The sequence below is a fragment of the Arvicola amphibius genome, chromosome 6 (genome assembly GCF_903992535.2).
Source record: "Arvicola amphibius chromosome 6, mArvAmp1.2, whole genome shotgun sequence".
Taxonomy (NCBI): Eukaryota; Metazoa; Chordata; class Mammalia; order Rodentia; family Cricetidae; genus Arvicola; species Arvicola amphibius.
The window spans coordinates 44,043,334-44,067,903 of NC_052052.2; positions in this window are offsets into that span (position 1 = coordinate 44,043,334).

Sequence of the window (24,570 nt, forward strand, 5' to 3'; positions counted from 1 at the left end):
TGCAAAGTGATACAGATGTTGATCTAAGTCCAACAAGTGTGTAGGCAAGCTGCGGATGTTTGCAGAGTAGCGGCACGGAATCATGCATTGCTTAGTCCATCCCCGTCACTACCTGGTACATGGGTGTGTACGTACTTGTACGTATTTGTGCATTTAAACCTCTCGAAACCCTACCAAGTAGTTGCTCTTTCCAGCTCAATCATAGGAGTGAAATGTTAAGGGCTAAAAGAAGCTGACTCTGCCCTGGCCATGGGACGCAGCGCCAGCAGAATAAGCTGGTGTGGTGGAGGCCCCATCCATGCCCCATCAGCTGGCATGTAGCTCTCAGAGTATGCTACTATTTTTCTTCCCTTTTAGCAAGACATTTGGAGACCTATGTCCTGCAGAAGTGTACCATTGAGTCCTCTTGTACGATGATCCCTGGTTCTGATGCCTAGGTCACAAGCACTCTGCCCTCACACTAGCCAGCCTGCTTCCCTGACACGATGCCACCGAGAGCCGCTGGATAGGCAGATGACGACTGTGGCTAGGGAAGGGACCGAGGAGATGAAGAAAGCAAGGGAGGGCGCTGGCCGCTCCCCACCCCCAGCCGACAAGCAGTCAGCTCCCTCTTCTCCAGCAATTACTGGCTCTAATTAGCAGCTTTCTGCAGATCTGAGCAGGAGACTGACGCAGGCATCATCCCTGGCTTACACAGCGAGCATTTCAAGAGAGCCCAGCAGAGTCCCAAGAAAGGCCCCTGTCCAGTCCCTGTCTGGAAAGTCCTTGGCAGTCCAGAAATCGGGAAGCAGATTGGGAAGAGTTGAGGGAAGACCTCATAAAACGGCACCAGCAGCAGGGTGGGTTTTGCCTCCCTTACTGGGCAGCGATCTAACTGCAGTGATATAACTTCCACCGAGGCCCTGGGTTTTCACCATCAACATATCTCTGATGTGAGGGGCCGTGGTTGGTTGTATTGTGGCAGCATATGGCTCTGATTCCTGAAGCCAAGTCATTAGCCTTCTGACCCAATTACAGGACTTATTGGGGAGAACAATGTAGTCGGATCCAGCTCCTGCAGGATCTTCCAGGAAGTGCCTGGCTCCAAGCCTGATTCCATTCCCTGCCTTCCCCCCCCAAACATGTCTGCTCTGCGGTCCAGGATTCAGAGGCGTATCTGAGCTGAGAAGACATGTGGGGAGGTCCCTGGAGACAGAGTGCAGGTGTTTCTACAAAGCAGGCCTAGCGACTGGAGGACTTCAGACTCCACCCTCAGCTCTGACTCCTGCGTGGATGAGACCTTGGGTGACTTATAGCTCTACTCAGGGTCAGTGGTCACCTCAGAGTGAAGGTCACACTCATGACCTTGAAGGTCTCTGGCGTATTCCCACTTCCCCTTGACCGTGAGTCAGTAGAGTCATGACTGAAACATTCGGTTAAACAAACCCAGAAGATAATATATACTCTAAAGCAAGCTATACATTGATAACCAGATTTTATACCGAAGAACCAGGAGGTCCTTTCTTTGTTCTTTTGTACTTTTATTTTTTTGAAACAAAGGCATACTACATAGCTCAAGCTAGCGCCTGAAGCTTGCTTATGTGCCCCAGGCTGGCCTCACATTCACAATCCTCTTGCCTCCACCTTGAGAGTGCTAGAATTATAGGCATGGATTATCATAGCCAGCTCCTGCTTCATTTGTAATGTAAAATTCAGCTACACACGAGCTTCCTAATCCTGAATGTAAAAAGTGAACAAACAGCGATGTGATTCTGTATCTTGAGGAACAATGAAGGGGAGGGGGATGGAGAATAAACAGCCACGGAATTGTGATTGCCCATTGCAGCTATCTGCAGAGTAATAAATGTTGCTGAATCTGTGTCATTTAGAAAAAAAAATACTACAAAGAAAAAATATTGCAGGTTTAGTATCTTAATTATGTAGATTTTACATTCAATGCGCTCTTGCCAAAATAAATTGCGTATATTATGTAAAAAGCAAATGTTAATTAAAACTGTATCTTGATAGCACGCTTGGTTCACAAGACATTCTGAGCATATGAGATTACGTGGCACACATTAGCTACAATCAACTCAAACTGAAGGTCCAGGTCATTTTAGTGATTCATGGGAATCAGACAGTGTTCGGGCTGCTCCTGGTATCTGACAGCAGAGCCTCATATATTTATACAGGAGACGCAGCTTGATCCCAACTTATTTTTCTAGATGAGCGAAGTGTCTCTGCCTGCTCCAGAGTCTCATAAATGAGACAAGCTCTGACGTGAGTTCCCCTTAATTAGCTGTTTAACACAAAGCTACTGGGTGATCACTGCATCCCGGCTACAAAAACAAAATCCCCAACACGGAAACGAGGGCTGGGGTAAAGACACAGAGAACTGGAGGTTACCATATCCATCACTTCTCTCTTTCCCTCTGCTACCCTGAGCTCAGATGTCCCCAAGATCCGGGATCATCCATCCATCAGGATAGGTGGGTAATTGCATTCCTGGGCCACAGCATCTGGTCTGCTCTGAACATCTTCACTGCTGAGCTGTGTGTTCCCAGCCCAGGATCCACATGCTGTAGAATTGATTCTTCTGTGCTCTCCGAGAGGCATGGCTCCAAAGCTAGTTTAATTATAGGTGTTTAGACACACCAAGATGAAAACCTTGGGAACAACTGCTCCGACGCGCTGCTCTGGCAAGCACGCACTTTCTGGTTTTTTTTTTCTTCTCACTTTCCAATTTAACAGTCAACTGTGTGCTGCATGTAAGTGATCTGTAATCAACAGAACACTAAAATGCCATGTGTTAAGAAAAGGTCAGGGGAGAGTTTTCCGACAGGAGCCTGGAGCCACACAGCCTGGTTTTGAATGGCAAGGTTGTCACTTCTACTGGGGTTTTACGGTCAGTTAGTTCCCAGGTTACTTACTCATAGACCAAATGAGACGCTCAGGTAAGCTGCAAGCCACTTTCCACCTGCCTCTATGGATTAGGGGAAAATGGCCCTGCAATGCTGGCCTGCAGAACGTGGGCATTGCTGAAGGAGTTGACCACTGTGAGGGCTGGTAGACTTCAGTCTCATTATTTCTCAGTCGTTTCTTAGAAGGTATGTGGTGCAAGAAAGCCAATGTATATCTCAGAGCTTCAGTCTCACGACTGATGGGAGTGATGTTGCCCACTTTAATAGGAAGAGATATGAAGCTGTAATGAGGGAAGCAGCGCAGAGTGCAGGGGCAGCAGCGATGTGTTTGGTGGTGAAGACTTGATTCATTCATCTAGCCTGTCAACATTTACATAGAGTTTTCATTCAAACTCAAAGACATATGTATGTATGCACAAAGTGGTGTCTCTGTGTGAATGTATTCTCACATGTACCTATGCCTATGTATACATGCATGCATGCTTGTGCATGTTGCTGGGGATTGAAGGTAAGATCTAATGCATGCTAAATAAAAACTCAACCACTGAACTACATACCTGGCTATCTTTTTAGCTTTGTGTGTGTGTGTGTGTGTGTGTGTGTGTGTGTGTGTGTGTGTGTGTATGTGTGTTGTGGAAGGAGAGGAGGGGTGTGTGTGTGTGTGTGTGTGTGTGTGTGTGTTTTGCATGCACATGTCTGTAGAGGCAAGAGGTGTCTTCCTCTGTCACAAGAAAGATCTCTCACTGAACAGGGAGTTTGACAAGTGAGTTAGAATGTCTGGCCAGCAAACCCCAAGGACCATCCTATCTCTGCCTCCACAGCGGTGGCATTACCCTGCCACACCTGTTCATATCCAGCTTTTTATACAGGTGCTGAGAATCCAAACTCAGATCCTCATGTTTATGTAGCCAACAATTCACCAACTGAACCATTTCCACGGTCCATCATTTTGCCTTTAATCTGGAATAGAGTGTCACAAAGTTTCCCTGGCTTGCTTTGAACTCCTTCGACAGTAACTTGAGCTTTTAATCTTTAGACTTCAACTTTACAAGTAGCTGGGATTATAACCTGTGCCACTAGGCCCAGCACAAAGACTACTTTTCAAAAGAATTTTCTGAGGATAAGAGGAGTCATGGAATATATAACCGCTTGGCTGTGTAACTCCCCAAGACGCAGTGTGGCAATGTAGGGCAGGATGGGTGATTGCAGTTTTCTTTCTCTGTGTGCTGACCTCCTGCCTCTTTGATCTTGCTCCTTTTTTTCTTCCTTGGCTTGGGGCACCTGGTGGCTTTTGCTCGCGTTTTGTCTCTAGGGAATTTTTGGAAGGACAGTGGAAGGCAAGAGGAAAAAAGAAGGAGCTGTTTGCTGCTTCTGATTTCAATGGCAGCTGATGATGGTGGTCTTGGTACCCAATATGGCTGAGAGGTCTCACATGTAAATTGCAAAGATTTTGCAATAACCCCCCAAATGCATTTTATCATATTGGTTGGGCAAGACAAAACTAGTCAACCAAGAATACCAAAAAAAAAAAAAAACCAATTTGTATAAGGTATGCAGACAGTCCAAGAAGTAATATAACCTCAAACTTTTTTTCTTCAATAATTTCATGCACACAGATAATGTTTTGATCATATCAACACCACATTCCCTCTCCAAGTACTTCAAAATATCTCCTCTGGTCACACCACCCTCCCAACTTCCTGTTCTCCTTCCATAGTGGCCAATCAGTGTTGTCCTTATGTACATGGGTGTAAAGTCACCTAATGGATCATGGACCTCTTAACAGGGGCCACTTCTGTGAAGAAAACTGACTCCTATCCCAACAGCCTTCAACTGTCCAAGCTCTTAAGGGAGAGAGCTCTTCACCTATCTGTGTTGGGATTTTCTCTGGTCTTCTCTTGTGCAGGTCTTGTGTTGGCAATACCACCGCTGTGAGTTCGTGTGTTTGGTGGCTGTCCTATGGCCTGAAGACGCTGGTTGACAGCAGGGCTCCCTGACCTCCAACTCTTACAGTATTTCCACCCCCTCTTCCAAATGTTTCCTGAGCTATGTAGGGCAGGGTGTGGTGCTCTGTGTTTCCTTTGGGGCCGAGCACTCCACCCCTCACTCATTCTCTGTGCTCTCATCAGCTGTAGGTCTCTGTATTAGTCCCCATCAAGTGCAAAATGAGGCTTCTCTGATGAGGGATGAGAGCTGCACTAAGCTATGGCTACAGAGAGAAGTATATAGAAGAAAATTTGATATTGTATATGTTCAGGAACCTTTTTATCATAGAAAAAAATGGTGTAACAAAAATATTTCTCTTCTATGAAGGGCCAAATTACTTGGTCTTCTAATTTTCCCACATCCTGGTAATGAGAATATTTTTGTAAGAGGAAAATTCCCAATCAAATTATCTTTACAAGAAAGAAAAAGGGTCAGGGTGAGGAGCAGTCAGTCCCTACCCCTAACCACCTCCAGCGTCATTCCTTCTGGGTTCCTCAAGCTACGGATGCCTTGTTGCCTGTCACCCATGGGATGTGTGATATAATCATTTTCTTAAAGCTTGCCCCAGCCACCCAAGAAGTAGAGCTTGACAGCTGGTAAGCCATTGAAATTTCATACTTAAGACATCAAAGCTGGCAGCCTTGCTTTCAATTCACCCCAGCTCAACATCTTAGCAGAAAAATTTCTTGAAAGCGCTTGATCCCTTAGAGTTATTGGGCACCATATTTATCCAAAGCCTTCCTTGGGACAATGATGTGAAGTTGGAAAGCGCAGGCATGCCGTTTATTAAAAAGCTTCGCTTTGCGCAATGTGGGAATGGAAAAAGATGGTTGCAGCCTCTTAGTTCTATGAGTCCAGTTCTCAATGGTTTGCAATACTGTCCTGGGAGTAAAGTATGGCCACTAGTGTCATAGGAGTTCATCTTGGGAGTGGCTGTCTTCCAGCTAAGCCAGAAGCTGACCTTACCAGACAAAGCCTAGTGGCACGGTTTCCACAAAGGAGGATCCTTCATCTTTACAGCATAACCCGTCTTGGCTGGGCTCCTTGCAGGGGTGGATGCTTCCAGCTCTCTCTCAAGCCTGCTTCCATAGAGACGGGCTCACTGCTTGGCAGATGGAAGAAAACAAACACGATTTCCTATAAAGTAATAATCAAAAAATGTTCCCTGGCAATGGAACCTGGGCTGTAAGTGCCAATGTACTGGTTCAGAGCAGACAATTTGATGGGCATTGACAAGGCCCAAGTGCAGTCACAGCTTGGCCTCCCTCTCTCCCAGACAATGAAATTGCCATAAAGAACTTGGCAGCCACGCACCACTGGTCCCTGGACTCCAGTAATGTTCTACTTTAATCTGTTCTAACATAAGGAAACCTTATTCAAACTCGGACTCCTTCCGGTCAAAACCAAGAGTGGCAGAGGGTGAATTTCATGGTCTGACACTCTCGTCCTTGTTACTCCAGCTACAGGCCACATTTTATAGTGAAATGAGAGGAGCCAGGTTTCCCTGAGTACTCACTACATAGGCAAGACTGACAGGATTTTATGTGTTTACTTAGCCCTCAAAATAACTGTGAAAGTAGAGTCCCATCTTGCAGATGAAGAAACTGAGGCAAGTGTAGCATGAATTCTAATTGGTCTTAATATCAAAAACCCAGAGTCAGATATAGGGGTTAATGCTGAAAGATCAGAGAAGCAAAGGAGCCATTTACCTCTTCCAAATCCTCAGACCAGAGTAGGCAAGATCCTGTCTCCACAAATCCTCAGACTGAATGCCCTGAGCTCCTGTCTCCTCCTGCCTTATATTCCTCTCTCTGCCCAGCCATCCCCCTTCCTGTCTCCACCTCCCTAGTGCTGGGATTAAAGGCATGGGACTCCCAAGTATTGGGGTTAAAGATGTGAGTCACCACTGCCAGGCTCTGTTTCTCTTTGAGACTGGATCAATCTAGTGTAGCCCAGGGTGGCCTTAAACTCACAGAAATCCATTTGCCCAGCTCCCGGGTGCTGGGATTCAGGTGTGTGCCACCACTGCCTGGCCTTTATGGCTAACTAGTGGCTCTCTCCACACTCCGATTTCTAGACGAGTTTTATTTGTTGTATCACAAACAACACATCACCACAAGCAAGGGTTAAACAGCTCATCCTAGGTCCTGAAGATAGTCAGTGGAGTAGTCAGAATGGGAGCCCAGGCAGCGTTCTCTGCAGTCCACATTAGAACTCTTGTAGCCACAATACCTGTTGTCTCCCAGGTATATGTAGGAAAGCCCTTACCAGCCTGCACCCTTTGGTCCATACGCTTGTGGCCTTCCCTTCTGTATTCCTGCCATGAGTTTAACTTGGCCTAAGGTCCAAAACAACCCTGATCTACCCACAGCTCTGTCTTTATGGCCTTAACAGAGAAACCACATCTCTGAGCTTTGGTGACTGTTCTTATGTGAAAAAAAGCAGGTATCGTTAAACTAGTTACTTCTCTTATTGCTAACTAGGAAGTCTGCTGTCTCTCCAAGTGTTCTCCTCATTATAAAATGTAGGAGTACACTTAGCTGCTTTCCAGATTTGTTTTGGGGGTCAGTAAATAGATGGCAAGAATAGCAATGAAGGCTTTTGGTCAAATATAAAACACTATACATATGCAGGTTGTCATTAGTGTTGATGTTGTCATAAGCAGTTTCTTATGTACAGATGTACATAATGCCACTATGCACTGATGGTGTAGTACTCTTGAGAGAGAGATAGATGATAGATAGATAGATAGATAGATAGATGATAAATAATAGGAAGATAGATAAAAATCTACTTCTAGGAGTGTATTCTATAAATCTAATTCCACATGTATGTTCATAGATATTATTTATCATGGCATCATTATTAATTTAACAATATTAGAGATAGTGATAGGGGTCTTCAATAGGGAATTAATTAAATGCATCACAGTAAGGAAATTCAGTGGGAAAGACTCTGGAGCATTTCTATATATACTGTATGAATTAATCTCTGAGATGTATTATTTGCTGGGAAAGCAGGCTGTGGTATAGCTTATGTAGTCTGGGCCATAGTATAACAAAAGAAAATAATTGAGAAGTTTTTAATAAAGACAAGAAAGTGCAATACGCATACATTCTTGTATATTTTTGATCATGTCTAGAAAAATACATTACAGATTGGAACCGAGTGTTTTCCTCTTGGGAAGGAAGTCGCGAAGCAAGGCTGTCTACTACATGTATTTTAGGACTGTTCTACCAGGAGGCTGTGTGTTTCATTTATAGCAACAGAAATAAAAGCACCATAAAAATGCTGACTCCCTAACTAGACATTAAGCTCCAAAGGAGTAGATCCACATCACCCTCTTGGGGCCAGTAAGTGGCCACCCACACACCACAGGCAGCCCTCAGGGCTCTCCTCATCTCCTTCTCTCTTGTATCTACTCTCCTTAAATCCTACCACAGCTGGGCTATAGACAGAGAAATAGAATCAGAACTTTCTTGCCACTGTGGATACCTGACTCTCTCCCCAGGGCCCCAGCATCACTCACTTACTTCCTAGTTCCCTTCTCACTTCCTAGAACCTCTTTCCTGCCAAGAAGGAAGCCCAAAGTGACTTCTTTAAACCTATGTCAGATCAGGCCATTATTTACTAAACCCCTGCTGGGAGCTTTTTTTATTTTACCCAGCAACAAAACCAAAATCACTAGCATGGCTTCTGAGCATCTCTGCATATAGATTCCCATTGACCCATCATCTTGCTCTAGTCATCTTGAGTCTTTGGTGCCCCTTGTCATACATGTACCAGCTGGTTCTTACTTCATCCAATACCCCCTATCGTTCTTTCCCACTGTATCCTCCTCACGCCCCAATCCCACTTCACCCCTCAATGAGGAATATTTCCTCTGATCGATTTGTTCATTTTTACGTACAGCCTTCTACATCTTGCCATTAAGACCAGTATCATGGTCTGCAGTAGGGAATGTGAGTAGGTACATGGAGTTTCTGATAAGTGCCAGCCAACCGTCCTCCATAGAATTCCTTCAGGGAAGAGACTCCATCTGAAGTGACATCATATGCTAGTACCTAGCGGAGTCTTGATGCTCTCTGGTAATTAGTCATTATGTATCTAACAAGTGAGGCCTTACAAGACTCGGTGGAGGATTCTATAGCCTAAAACTTTTGCTTTTCTTTCCCCACCACTAGCAAGATTACAAATAAAAAGGCCTCTAGATGGAGTGCAGATTTTATTAGAAATGGAGAACTTATAAGCATAAGCTATAATTTCCACCCAGATTTCATGCCAGTGTAGACCCAACACAGCGTAAGTGGCAGTGACAAGAATTAGAAAGGAACACCCACAGCAGGCATTTATTTGAAAACTAAAATGGCTTGGCTAACAAAGCTCTCTTTCCATGTCCCACCTTGCTAGTTCAAAGTTGCCACACACAGCAGAATACAAGTTGAAGACATCAAATAAATACGTGAATATGCTTTGGAAAACACTCCGACTCTTTGTCAAAGTTCTGATTATCCTCCCTAGTAATTCACATTAATCAGCTAATGAGCATCCTTTGTCAGTCAGAGCCTGAGGAGGATACCCAGATGAATCATGTACCTCGAGGAGCCACAGTTAGTTGAAGGATTCTGTTGAAACTTCCCCTTTGATCCATGTCATTGCTCCGCAATGAGCAGATAGGAGAACTGAAATGGATCTTGCTGATCAAGAACTTCAGCTCCATAGCCAAACAGACACGGAGACAAAGCCTCAGCTCTTCTCTCTTATCCCTCCAAGGATCTGAGTGAATACTTTTCAATGCCTCAGTTTACCCTCTTGGTGGGTGGTATAATTGCTTCCCAAAGCTCTTGACATTTATAATCCCAGAAAGCCAGTTGTTATGATTGACATGTTTTATACTCCACTTGCAATAGTAGTCACATCGGACTTATGTAAAGTCACATGATGCTTAGGATTTAGAATGGATCTCTTAGCCATTCAAAACTATATTCTCTGATTATTTGTGTACTCACTATGAAAGAAGCAGGTTGATAAACAGAATCGGTCATGGTCTTGGAAGCAGACAAAGTGACTTCAACACCAGCTTTCTCTCTCCCAGATAATGGTCACCCCGACTCTCATCAAGATCACCAGTCTCCACTTCAAAAATTAACCTCTGAAGTGCCATTAGGCAGGCAGCTAAGTGGACCCCTGCTGTTATCCCAACTTCACACATCAATCACTCTGACCTCTGGATGCGGAGAGAAAGTCTTGGCCTTCTATGTCACTGGAACCTTTGACACTGGTGATTATATGCTGACAGGTCTCGGGGATGACTAACAGCAGAGGTTCCAGCCTGAAATGGGTCACGCTTGAAATTCAGGCAAGCTGCTAACAGAACTGGGGGCAACATTGCTCATCTCGAGCCACAGGGCTGCACCGGTCTTATACACTCTTTCCACATCCATCAAGTGCCTCTCTCCTGCCAGGAACTGGGCCAGACAGAACACACAGAGCACATAGCACGGTCCCCAGGTTCCCAATCACAGACTAGAAAAAATGCTCACATGGTATCTGTGTGGAGATTTGCCTTTCTTCGTGATTCCAGAATGTCATCTGCTCTGTCATTCCTTGGAGTAGTAAACTGATATCCAAAGACAGAGAGTGACTTATGCAAGGTCATAAAGTTAAAGGCAAGCTGCAATCCCTGTCAAAGCTAATATTTTCTCTAATATCCGTTCTTAGCACAGGTTTGACCATGGGAAGGGAACAACCACTTGACCAGACTAGGGAACAGTGAAACTATGACCAGCCCTGGAATGATGGGCAGAGTCGTGAGGGAAAGAAGACTGGGATCCTCATGATCCTTATCTGGTTGCCTTTTGACCTTGAACAAGGGACTTGCTAATGAGTGTCAAGGCTGACATGTAAGACATCAATTTCTGCTCCTGGACACGAGCTCTTAGGGGTACTGAAAGGCATATTCCATGCGTGAGAGCCGAAGCACACTCTCAGGATGGTTATTCTGAAGTCCTGCTTCCATTCCTCAAGCTGCCACTGAGACTGTGTGATTTACAGCCTGGATGCTGGTGACCCTGGGCCAAATCTCTTAATATCCTTTCCCCCTCCACAGAATGGTGAGAACAACTGGAGTTGCCAGGCCCAATGGTCCATTGTGAGGATGGATTGTTTCCTGGTGCCCATAAAACTCTCTAAGTTCCACCGAGAGGGGCCTGACGATTATGATCCCCCGGAGAGTTCCCTTCCTTTGTAACAAAAGTGGAATTGTGCTTTATCACATTAGCTACACATTATATATTGGTCACTTCCCAAGAAATTGCATGATCTCATATGCAAATCAGGTAAGCCCGGAAGCCAAGAGCCTGACTGAGAGAAAGGTGATGTGGGAGCCACATGAACAGGATATCTGGGAGGCTGGAATTCTCCTCCCTTTGTCTCTAGCCCAGAAAGTAATCTTCATCAAACTGTTGGATCTCTCTCATCCTTGATGGAACTTGGAACACGAAATAAAAATACTATCCTTGTTTTAAGGGATGTTCACAAGGCTCATATAAAAGTTGTATCTAAAGACATTTTGCAATGTGACTATCACCACTTATACATATACACCCACACACCTACACAAACATATCACACACATACATCATATAAATACATACCACATATACACATATGCACATATAACACACACATATGCACAAACCACACCACACACACATACATACCCACACGTGCCATACACATATACACACATCTCACACACACAACACACACATATCACATGCTCACATGCATACATATCACAGACACACATATGCATAAAACACACACACAAATCACACACATATATAGGAAGCCTGTTTTAAACATTGATAGTTTATTAAGTATATGTCTTCCCCAAAATGAGGTCATTCATGGGGTAGGCTCTCAGGAGATCCTAAAATCCCACTTAGCCACAAGTTGGAAAGGGGGGCTGGGTTGGATAAGGGCATATGTGCCAGTCAGCTTTCTATTACAATGACAAATGGCTGAGAAGAACAACTTCAAAGGAGGGAATGGTTTGTATTTGACTCATTGTGCGTAGCGTTTCAACACCTGGTTGGTTGACCTTATCTCTTTGAGTCTGTAGAAACAGCACAGCATGGAGGAATCATGGTGGAAGGAAGCTGCTTACTTCTTGAAAGTAAAAGGGGGAAGGAACAAGGTCCCCAAAGGGGTACAATAGCCACCCTAAAGGGTATAAACACCCCTAAACCTAACTTCCTCATACAGTCCCTAACTTCCACTACGATGGTCCCAATCTCACTCTCCTCCCCACTAGTCCACACCTCCTAAGGTTCTTGTGGTTTGAAAAAAATGGCCTGTGATGATATTTTGTTTGTGCTCTAACAAATAAAGCTTGTCTGGAGATCAGAGTGCAGAACTAAGCCACTAGTTAGCCATAGAGGTGGTGGCACATACCTTTAATCCTAGTACTCCAGAGGTAGAGACAGACAGATCTCTATGAGTTCAAGGTCAACCTGGGCTACATGAGATTGAATCATTCTAAAAGAGAAAACAGCCAAGCAGTGGTGGCTCACACCTTTAATTCCAGTACTTGGGAATCGCATGCCTTTAATCCCATAACTAGGGAGGTGGAGACAGGAATATGACTGAGCAGAGAGAGGAATATAAAACACGAGGAGAAAGAGCTTAGCCTATTCAGTCTGAGGATTCATGAAGACAGAATCTTGCCACCTTCATTCTAAGGACTGGGTAGAGGTTTAAAAGTCTATTTGGCTACTCCTTTCTTATCTGATCTTTCAGCATTTGCCTCAACATCTAGCTCTGTGTTTTTATTATTAAGATCAATTAGAATTTGTGCTATAATGCCCCCAAAGGGAGTGGCATTATTAGGAGGTGTGGCCTTGTTGGAGGAGGTGTGTCATTGTGGAGGTGGGCTTTGAAGTCTCATATATGCTCAAGCTACACCCAGTGTCTCAGTTTACTTCCTGTTATCTGCAAAATGTAGAATTCTCAGCTCCTTCTCCAGCACCTTGTCTACCTACATGCCACAATGTCCCACCATGATGATAATGGACTAAATATTTGAAACTGTAAGCCACCTAGTTAAATGTAAATTGATAAAAATATGCGTCAATTTAAGTTATAAGAACTAGCTGAAAACAAGCTTAACCTTAAGGCTAAACTTTCATAATTAATAATAGGTCTCTATGTCATCATTTGGGAACTGTCTGGCAGGACAGAGAAAGACTTGATTACATATACAGCATGAATTTCCTCCTTGAAACTGAAGAATGTTCTGACTGCTTGTATGGCAAAGGTAGGTACCTTTCCCACAGCTGAACAGTGGTCTCCTGAGCCCCACGGAGTGTTAAAATCTGGGAATGAAGGACAGATGCCCATAGGTGAGAAGTCCACCTTCCCTATCTCCTCACTGACCAGAATGAATAATAAGGGACCCAAATCTCCAGGCGTACGAGGACCATGTCTGTCTACCAACGGAACCACAAAGCAACAAATTCTGCTCTAGAGGCATTGGGATGAAGGCCTGTGAACTTCTAATTTCATTTCTCTGCTAAATTGCATTTGGGGCTTGAAAGCTTAAGGCACTACAAGAAATCTGAAAGTTCACCCTTTGAAACAGTCTGCATGTTTCAGGCTTCCAGTATGACCTTTAGAATTTCCTCTTCAGGTGGATGGAGGGAAATTGTCCAGGGAGCTGGTTTTTCTTCCCTTCAATGAAAATGTTTCAGATCCATAGAAAAATTTTAACTGAACACACACATATATTTTACTTTATTGATTTATTGTGTGCCTACTCATATGTCCGTCCATCTTTAGGGCCACCAATTAGCCCATTTTAAAGGGAAGTTGATTTTTAAGTCACAGCTGTCTACACCTCTGCTGGAGATGACTGTCCACTAAACAGGAAGCAGTGGTTACAGATACAGAGAGTCAGTGTGGGGGGCTGGGCCTGGGTGCTCTGCTAAGTTAGAGTTCTGTGCACTCACCAGCTTTGTCTCTTATTTGGAGACAGCCTATGATCTCACGTCTCTTTCAGGCTGTTCAGCTTCTGGGATGGCACCTGAGGCTAAAAGTCCCTCATCCTACAATGGGCTTGCCTATCCTAGAGGTTCACATAGACAGAATCACACCATATGTGTGCCATTCAGAGGACTTCTTTCATTTTGCATGTTTTTGAGATTCATCCATAATATTATATTTATCAATAATTTGCTCTTTTGAGATGTATTTATTTGTACATTTCTCTTCCATTCTCATGTTGACAAACTGCTCCCAGGCTGGGGTTAGAGGGAAAGTGTCTGCAATGAATATTTTGGTTAAAACCTTTTCTAGATTTATGTTTACCTACTCTTTGGAAATGGTAATGTCATGGACATGGGGTAGGCATGTGTCTAGTTTTACAGAGGTGGTATCATTGCACAACAACACAGTCTGCACAGTTGCCATGTCTGAGACTGTCTGTCTTCTTAGTTTTATCCTTGTGGGACATAGATCATGGCATCTCACTGTAAAATAAATGTTTGGATGACTAAGATATCTGAGAATCATTTTTATGTGGTTTAGTATACGATGTGTGCATGTGTTATGTGTGTGTCCTTGTTCATATGGAATAAGTTGCATGTTTATATGAAGGCCCAAAGTCAACTTTGGGGTTTTTTTTGTGGGTCACTTCCCATCTTTAATTAAGACAGGATCTCATTAATTCCGCTACGCTGACTGACCAATGAGCTTCAAGAAGCAGCTGCCTCTCCTCCCCCACCCGCCCAGCTACTGGGTGATAGGTGTCACCACTTCAGCTTTTTCTTTCTGTACCTTGGGGGAAAATATGAATTCAGTCTTTGTGCTTGTCCAGCAGGCATGTTAACAACCGATGTCTCCCTGGCCAAGAACCTGAAAATAATGTAAATAAAACACCTAGAGGAAGAGACTTGAGGAGCTGTTTTTCTAAATCTATCATCCTGGAATGTGTGGGTTAGAAGAAAACCAAGCTGTGCTCTGCCAGTGTTGATAGCATTCTGGATCATATTCCAGAACCTTCTAAGTTCTCTGTGTGCGTCACCTCCAAGATGGAGCATGAGCTCAGCCACAGTGTGCTAACGTGATCTGGTGTAATGTTCTCAGTGACCCTTTCCATCAGTTTGAATGCTATTTTTTCACATAGGATGAAGCAGCCGACCTGATCAAGACCATGCGGATGAAGGCAGGATATGAACCCACATCAGCCTAACTCTGAGACTCAGGCTTACAGGACTACATAGTGCCCTCTTGTGACAGAGGACACCATCCTACTGTCTCACTCTACAACCAGAAATCCTTCCCTCTGTATTTGCTTCAAACTTCTAAGACACTTTACAGTCTCCATCTGAGGCAACTGTCAGGCTGTATGGCTTCTGCTGGGTCAGCACTCTGCCAGAGAGAGAAAACAAAATTTCTGTGACCTGGGAAGTGAGAAGTCTGTCTCCCCTAAGGCAAGTCATTTCTGGCAATTTCAATTTCATTCACTTAGCAACTTCTGAGAGACTGTTTCTTGTTTCTTCTCTAAAAGTTAAACTCCAAGCCTAATTGAGAGCCACTCCCCTGCCACCAGCTTCAGGCCTGATGCTGGCTGATGTCAGCTGCAGAGGATAAATGCCGAAGCAGCCAAGCTGAACATAGCAGCTCTCCTCACCACACGGGACAGGGGACACCAACGGTCTACAGAAACCATTTGGCTCTGCAGCCAAAGGAATGAAATCTGGCTCTCGGCTCTGCTCTCCATCCACGTAATCGTTGGTGAACGATGTGATCCTAATAGGTCTCCCTTGCTATATCTGCAAAATGGGAAACATAATCCCAACAGCTATCTCCTGCGGTTCCTGTGAAGATTAACTCCACAAATGAATAATGTAAACTTGGTCACAGCTCTTTGCCTAGTGGGTCCATAAATATTGAGTATGATTATGGGCATTATTTAGGGAAATCTGTTCCCATTTGACATTATTGCACAAAAGTGAGTGCCAGAAAAAAAAAAGACAAAGTCCTTTCCTCAATACTAATTAAAGGTGGGATTCACTACTTTTGTATTTATAGTGATTCTAGCAGGAAGGTAAGAGTTCCCATTTTACAGATGAAGAAAGCAAGTCCCAAAGTGGTAAAGTAATAAGACCAAAGAAGTTGAAGAGTGAGAGTCAAGGGTAATCATTAGAAAAACGATCTAGGTACATGAAAAGCAGCCCTAAGAATGTCCCTCTTGGGAAACTCACTAGCTTGGGTTTCACGCTGGGGACAATGTCCAACAAGTTGACTTATCTTGGAGGGGAGTGCTTAAAGCAGGTCATGGCTTTTTACAGAGGCAGAAACCTGATCATAAAAGCATGGGCTCATTTCTTAGAATACCTGCTTGGAATGCAGGCTTCGTATCAGTTTTGAAGTGTGATAGGAATGTCAATCAACTATTCTAACACTTGATGTCCTCATCTAGAAAATGAGCATGTTGCCTGAAGACTTGCCCTGCAGGTAGACTATCCCAAAGAGGACAGGGTCTGTGACAGATATCCTGCCTTAGGACAGGAGGTCTCACACAGCCATTCCACATACTGGCCAAGTGGTTTCCCCTGAGTCTTCGTGGACTGGAGGCCAGGACTCAGCAAATGCTTCACTCGGGCCGCATTCTGACTGATCTACCTGCAGTTCAGGACATGATTGGTTCTTCCCTGTAACTCTGACTTAGGTCCCAACTCCTGGTTCTTTTCTGCTTCTTCACCCCACTATGACCCATTCTTTGAAATGTATAGAGCATCTCCTGCCTCCTACCTTTCTAAACACTCGGTAAGGACCTCAAACCCCATCATGCCCAGAGTCTTCCAGCCTCCAACCCTACTTGATTCCCTAGGCTCTGAACTAGGTCTTTATGAACCAATCATGTTGCTCTCCTTGCTCTTATGTGACAGGATGGATTTGTTCCCACCTGGGGACCGGGTACCACCTCTTTCCTCTGCCTAAGCAGTATTCATTCTACACATTTACATGGCTGCTACTTCTTGTTTAAGCAATGGCCCTGTTAACGTCAAACACAAATAGCTTCTTGCTATCATCCCTATTCCATTGTACTGTTGGTTTTCACAGTCCCTATTTGGTATTTTTATTTTTACTGCTCGATTGTGAGCTGCCCAATCATAGCAGAAGCTTCAGGAGAACAGAAACCCTCTCTTATTTAGTTTGGGATTCCTACACTTAAAATTGAGTCGGGCATGTAGTTGGTGATTGGTCAATACCTATAGGAGGCATACATAAGTATGGCAGGCAGATACTCAGTCTGTGCGATGCTATCTACGGAGTGTAGCCATGGAGGAAGGAGCCCGTTGTAGTGATTTCTGCAACTGTCTGGGTGCTAGGATAGAATGAGGTGTGGCCAAAGTCCCTGACGATGACTAGTCCTGCCTGTCAGGACCAGCTGGAACCTCTTCACTGGCACCACTCTTGTTAGAGCAGAAGATGGTATCAAAACCATGCTCAGCCGAGAGGGGAGAGCTGAGTCAGAGCTGCATCTGTGGCCCATGGGAAACATCCACTGCAGTGAGCACTGGGGACCCAGCTAGCATGAATGAAGAGAGGAGCCAGAGTCCAGAGGGAGCTGAAGAAGAGAGGGTGGAGGAGGCCTGGGGAGATTCCAGGTCATCAGCCCACCCTTAGGGCTTTTGGAGTGCTTTGGTAACTTAAAGACTGTGAGCCTAACAGCATCCTGCGCTGAAACACCCACACATTTTAAAGCTTGTTGCAGGCCCTTGGCTGAGAAATTGGGTCTTATTCCCCTGCTTCTCAGTGGCCCTTCGCTGCCAGCCTCTAGATGGACTAGTGTCTGTAGTCCCTAGTCCCTTCTACCCCGTACCTCACTATCGCTTGTTCAGTGCTAAGCCAAGCATGTTCCGTGAGTCCATTCGTCTGATCACTTTAGAGTGGTATTCAAACAAATTTCTTATAGGTTAACATCTTAGTCACCGTGGGATACTGTAACAAATTACCGACTGGACGGCTTTAAACAAAACAAAACCAAAAAAAAAAATTATCACACTTTCTGGACTAAAAGCCTGAGTGAGAGCTGGTGCTGGGGTGATGGGTTCTAATGAAGACCTTCGCTTTGGTCCACATGGGTCTGTCTTCTCTTGTATCTTCACAAGGTAGAGACAGAACTCGGGTCTCTTTATCGTGTTATTCTCCTCATCCCGTTCACAGGGACTCTACCCTCACGCCCTCTCACCTCCCAAAGGTCCCAATGCCAATTACCATTATGAGGAATACTTAAACATTCCCTTCACAGATATGAACACTGAGCCTTGTTCCACTCAGCTAAATATGCTCTTTCTCATCCATTTAGCACTCTCTGAGAGACCAAATCTCTCTTCCTCTCAGGAAGTTAAAATCTAAGCCTAACTGAGAGCTACACCCCAGCAGCCAGCTTCAGGCCTGCCCTGACTGAAGTCTGCCACAGAGGATAATTAACACAGCTGAGGGTGTTCATTCATTCTTCTAAAATGTCTCTCTTCTACCCAACCTCCTCTCTATCTCTGCCTTCATCTCTCAGCCTTGTCCTCATCTCCAAGGTCAACTTCAAGCTCTACATTCTTCCAGGACAATTCGGTGCCCTGATTGACAACAAAGGCAGAGCCACGTGGTCACCTCAAACCCAATCTCTCCAGGAAGGAAAAGGTGTACATGTGCGCTCTTCTCCTCAGGCCCCTTGCACATCGTTATCCCCTTGCACAGATGTGGGAAGGAGAAGCCAAGAACACACCTGTGTGCACAGAAGAGGGGGGCTTATTTCTTGATTTCCCACTCAAGTCTGGCATTTGGCTGAGCTGTACTCCTTTATGGCTCAGTCCCACGACATCTGGAAAGTACATGGGCCAAAAGAAAGGAGCAACCAGCAGTTCCATAACAGATCCTGAGAAATTCTTGTCAACTATATGGGAATCTGACGTAGTATTGTAACAGTTTGAGATATAATCATTATCTACAGAAGTCTATTTCCATAGCAGCAATAATGAGAAGAAATGTTGGATTGATACAGAAGCAAGTAAAACTGCAGGAGAGTCTAAGTGTACACTCAGCACTTGAAGAATTCAAAGGAAAAATAACCCATAGTTTAGCATATCAATGAATATTTGTGGTTGTCTACCAACCCCTTCCATCAGAATTCTTATGTGTAATATAGGGAACCCCTTCCTCAACCACTCCGGCATTACAGAGGACTATAATGAAACCTCTCTGAACACCAAGACTGTGAGTTAGGTTGCAGAGAGGGAGCAAGGTCCTGAGTCCAGGGTTCCATATCTCTGATCATTGAGGACCACGGTGCATACAACTTATTGCCTAATTTGTTGCACAAAAAAAGAGGACTTTATAGAAATCTCAAGGAAGATGTGCATTTTGCTTTTTATTACTCTCTATTTGTGAGGATGTTACCTCCCTGAGACAGACCCTGGAACAGCCACATTTTAGCTTCTCATCCCCTAGAAAAGACAGGAGTGGGTCTAGTGAGGTTATAAGTTCTGTCCACAGTCACAAGGACAAAGAAGAGCAGATGACAGCTAAGAACCTGTCCCCTAGCCTGATGTTTCTGGAACTCAGCCTGAAACAAATCCCCTGCGGATCTTGTCACTGGGCAGATTCTGATTTTGTGGAGCCAGAGTAAAGTCTGGGGCTCTGCCATGGTAATGGACCCTAAGGAACACTAGCCACTGTTCCAGAGATCTCATTCAAATAGCAGAGCCCCATCCTGGAAATGTCTTCCCCTTCCTCACCTCCACTCTGGAAACTGAGGCAAAGGGAGGAGGCTAAAGAGTCCACAATGTCAGGTGGACTAGCCACTAGCTGAGGAAGAGAGGACTTCGTGGAGAGCCATATGCCAATTTTCAGGAAGGTACTGACAGAGTCTCATTTCTTCAGTGATTCACCTGGGCTTTCGGGAATCCCCATGTGACAGCAGGCAGAAACCCCAGAAAGGCTAATCCATGCTCCCATGCTTTCATGCTCCCCACTAGCTGCTTTAAAGCCAGGGAGGCTGCAGAGAGCATCTCATTATAGTCAATGAAGGGAAATGCAGGCCGTGGTTTAGCATAACAATGAATATTCATGGATGTCCAGCAATCCCTTCCTTCAAGACCCTTAGGCTTGATATAGGTCCTTCTCTCTCCCATCACCCAGGATTATCAAGTGGCTATAATTAGGCTATAATTAACATATACAACAGCTTTTCCAAGCTTGGGACTCAAGTGCAAGTCTGGGCATTCAGCATCAGCACAGTAATGATAAAGCCTGGCTCTAGAGATGGAGGTAGCCTGTAGGGAGGGAGGCAGTGTTTGAACTGCATCACTCTGTCGGTTTAGGGGTGGCCCTGCAGGGCCAGGACCCTAAGAACTGAGCCCGGGTTCCACCACCTCTGGGATTGACAGAGTGTCACCCTTTATCCTTCCTTGAGCCTGTTTCCTTATCTGTGAAAGAGGATATTAGTCACAACAGTGCCTCCAACAGCTCTTTCAAGACGAAATGCGATCATGGATGTGAGGCCAGAGAGAAATTACGAAGAGCAAATAACTCCAATCTGCCATTATTTGTATCGTGGTCCACCCTCCCCAGTGAGGTGGGCACAGTTCTGAGGACGCTTCTTCATGCGAATGTGCCTACACAGGGCTATCAAGGAGTTGTGAGAAACACACAGTGAGCTTGGAGAACCGCATAGTGATCTCTGTGATATCGTTCCACTTCAGGGGACTCTGGGCAAGTCCTTATGCCATCTGGAACCTCAGCTTTCTCATATGTAAAATGATATTTAAAGCGCCCCACCCCCACCAGTTCTCTTTGCGCAACTGGGGCAATAGAGTGGATAAATGTTACTTGTAAGTTCACCATGCAGGCAGTAATGGGAGCGTTGCTCGGCTGCCATGACCCTCTGAGCAGCTTTGCGATGCGTGAAGAGAGGACCCAGGCTTCTCTCGACCCACTCTGCTGTAGGATTCCTCACAAGCTAGACTGTAGGCTGACTTGGCGTTCTTTCCAGGGATTATGATCTTAAATTATCTAGTCACTTCTAAATCATTGAGCAGTTTTAATGAGCCAGGTCCAATGTCGAGCTCGAAATAACAATCAGAGAAGTGAGCACCAGATTTCCCGAGCAGCTTTCGGTATAGAGAAGAGGTAGGACATGTAGGACAGCAGTCCCTTTCAGTAATGGGACAGTATCTAGAAGTGAAGGGGAACCGTACCTAATGATAAAGGGCTTTTTGTGTGGTCCTGAGACCAAGCTCCACCCCAGTGAAAAAGATGTCCAAGCATCCTTATTCCACAAAAGCAAAAGCCCTTTACATTCTCTTCTTTATTATATGGTACAAAGTGAACTTGACCATGGCAAGGCAACTTCTACCGTTTAGAAGACGTTGCCCTGGAGAGTAGCTGAGCAATAGGCAGAAGGAAGAAGAACTCGGGGTGACAAGGCTGCCTGTTTGTACTGCCTGTTCACTGTGCTTGTGGATAGAGATATCTTCATCTTGCTGGGACATTGGGCCTGGGGCTTAGTTGTCCTAACATATTTTCTTATTTAGTAAACTAAAAGCAGTTTGTAATTCTGGTTGATTTGTTCATTCATTCATTCATTCATTCATTTATTCATTTATTCGGCATTCACTAGGCATCTAAAAGAGTATCAGGCACTCTTTGAGCAAAATGCTTTTGTATGCATCATGAGAGTTATTTTCACAACTAGGCTAAGCCGGAAGTTACTGCCTTCTCCATTATACAGATAAGGGGACAAGGAGCAAAAGTCTACAGTGACTTGCTGAAGGACACACAACTAATAAAGTGTCAAGCCAGGGCCAAATTGGAAAAGAGATGCCTGTCTACAAACTTGTATGGTTTCTCCTCTCTCTATGATGCAGTAGACAAGAGCTGGAGATCTTAAATTATAAGACTGTATCTGTTGCTTAAGAAAAAACACTGTGGTTAAAAATCAAGCAACACTAGAGGATAATGCCAAAGCAATCTATAGGCACTCTTGATGCTGTGATAGCATGAATACCAGCCATTACTATTTAAGCAGGCGTTACCGACCTCTCCTGTAGTAAACCAGTGTGGGTTGCATAAAAGGGTTCTAAGGCACCATCAGAAAAGTCCCTTATCCTTCTGGAAGAGCCAGCCAGATCAATGGACCTGAAACCCAACTTCCCATTGGCTCTGCCTTCTGAATGAAAAGTCCTGACGCTCTGGCCCTCCTGCCCTATGTGCCTTAGCTTATCATACAGATATGAGTAAAGTTAGTAGCAACAGAAAGAACAGGCATAGAGCATAAGGAAATCTCAGCGATGAGAAAGCCCATAATTTAGCAGCAGTGAGAAACTCCCCCCTCAGCCAGAAGGACCATAAATTGTAGAATGAGATACACAAATAACAATTGCTTTGTACATGAGAAAGGCCAAGACAATTTTGTTATATAATTCCTGAAATCCCCCATTCACTACACTCATACAGAGATTTATGGCAACAAGAGAGCCATGTTGGAACCTGGCATTTTCTCCTGATTTATGGGAAGACACGCTGAGTTGCCAAAAGGGCCAATGGGTGTGCTGTGGGGAAAGATGAAGGCTGATGGAAAGAGATGGGGAAACTCCCCTGCTCACTCTTCTGCAACAGAGCTTAGGAAATTGCTCTCTGTAAAACACAAATGGACTATGGCAGATAAATACCTCACTTCCCAGGCTTCCTAATGACATTAAAGTCCTTATTAAAGTCAACACATGTAATATTTCTCACAATCCCTTCCCATCTGCTCTACCGGTCTTAGATCCTATAGACATTCCCATATTCAGTAGACTGGCCTTAACCTTCCCCACACTAAGACTGGCACTTTTGTTTACAGCTTTTCCTTGCTAGCCTGGGCTTAGAATTTTCTATTCTACCCTCCTGGCTTTAACCTCATGTGTTCTAAACACTCTCCAAAGTTCAGGTCAAATATCAGTCCCAAAACTTGAGTACTGACTGACTTTTCCACATTCACAGTATACCCCCCCACCATAGGGCTGCACTGAGCACAAATCTGAGGATGTGTCTTCTTATGGGTGTGTGCCACACAATGCAATGCCAGAGGATAGGGACTCAAAACACAGCACACTTTGAAATAATTCTGACTCAATCCAAATCGGAAATCCCAGTAGTCACATCTTCAAATCTTTAGACAAGCTGTGTTAACCCAGTTTTGCAAACGCAAAATAAATATGATATCTCTCGTGAAATTGGTTTGCTGATTAAGTACATTAGATGCCTTCAATCCAATGAGAGCTAGCATCCTCCTTCCCTTTAACCATGCTGTATCTATGATGTACATTTCGTCTATAATGTCACCTTCTCTTTGGGATTTCACAGGTAAGGAAAATTTAAAGGTAGCATATATCATTGGCCCTAACTAGACCTTAAGAGAACTCCAGGGGAAAACTTTCCCTGTTCCCCAGTCTTAGTGAAAGGTGAAGCTTTCAGAATGATGACTGTGTTTAATGATATCCACATGTGTTCGTTGAAACAGCTGTTGAAGAGGTACACACCTTTAGGTAAGCAACATATTTCAAAATGTAAAATCTCCTCTGTCTCATGTCCCAGATAGTCATCCATGCATCCTCCCCACAGCTTACAACAGCATCTCAGTTGTGCAACCATACTACCACACACACACACATACACACACACACACACACACAGGAAGAGCAAGCACAGGCACACACAAACATACACTTCTTACTCCACCATGCCTTCATTGCAGGCATCTTCACATACTCTCCTGGTAAGAGAATAAAATCTCAAAACATAATGTGACCTCACAGGGCACCCATTCCAGCACATCACTGGCAGATTTTCGATTGGCTCCTTAAGTGCTGACATCTCCACATCGACTCTCAGACCCGTGAGGATCAGAAAGTTAAGTGTCTTCACAGAACCAATACCTCCTTTTGAAACTTCTGTCCCTAATGCAGATACATCCATGTGGGGCTACAGAAGTATACCTATGGGGCCTCTTCCAATTGTGTTTTCTCCAAACTGAATACTTCAGTTTGAAGAACTGTTTTACTGAATTCATTTATAACTTTCCCATCTCAAGGATTCTCCTCTAAAATCTCCTGATATCTTAGAGAATCTAATGAATCTTTCTTGAAAAATGCATGCACAGACTTAAACATACACAAACTCTGCCTTCAATTTCAAGAGGTCAACATGACCTTTAAAGCCATCCTAACAATGCCTGAAAGTAACCCTATTCTTTACTGGAATTTCCTTAGAGTTATGGATCTTGCCTTGGTTGAATTGATTTAACTTCAAGGTCCAGCACATGCTTGGGACTCAGAAGAGGCTCATCAGATCAATAAGAAATCGACAGCAATGTTAGTGAGCACCAGATTTCTACCAATTGCACAGAACGCACAAACAGGTCCGTAAACTAGAAAGTGCTATTGTATGTGTGTTGTATACCCTAATGTACAGGTTGAGAGTCCCTGATCACAAAGCCAGCAAGTAGCAAAGCCAGAACTGAGATTCCAATCGCCCTGGTTCCATCCAACCATACTGATTCCCAGGTAAGGCTGAGACATTTCTACCTGGCAACATGAACAGCCCTTACATCACTTCTTAGTCGTGTGCCTTTATC